Source organism: Hypomesus transpacificus, chromosome 8 (assembly GCF_021917145.1).
Source record: "Hypomesus transpacificus isolate Combined female chromosome 8, fHypTra1, whole genome shotgun sequence".
NCBI classification, from domain to species: domain Eukaryota; kingdom Metazoa; phylum Chordata; class Actinopteri; order Osmeriformes; family Osmeridae; genus Hypomesus; species Hypomesus transpacificus.
In genome coordinates, this window is record NC_061067.1 from 14,087,454 (window position 1) to 14,087,827 (window position 374).

General features: G+C 49.7%; 1 non-coding gene across 1 annotated transcript; it reads left to right on the forward strand.

The window, feature by feature from the left end:
• The first annotated feature begins 32 nt into the window (after window positions 1-32).
• On the forward strand, window positions 33-104 carry trnad-guc. The gene has a single exon. It is a non-coding gene; the product is annotated as a tRNA-Asp (tRNA).
• Window positions 105-374: the final 270 nt, after the last annotated feature.

A 374-nucleotide genomic window follows, 5' to 3' on the forward strand; every position in this document is an offset into this window, starting at 1 on the left:
GCTTGTGAGCTACCACTGCATGGACATCACAGTCCTCGTTAGTATAGTGGTCAGTATCCCCGCCTGTCACGCGGGAGACCAGGGTTCAATTCCCTGACGGGGAGAAATTCTCTTTTTGCGAAGTGTGGTTCACCGTCATCTCACAGGACCTGATTTGAAGGACGTTTTTATGGTAACGCTATCAGGGGAAGTGGTTTGACACATCCCTTTAACAATAACTGAATAATGCATGTTCTACAACGTTACACTTGCACAAATAAGCGGGACGCGTGGAACAATCTGTCCAGCAGGGGCTGACTTCAACCACGCCCGGATCTGCAAGCAGTTCTTCACAGGACGATGATTGGTGGTTCCAACCCCTGTGTCCTGAGAAG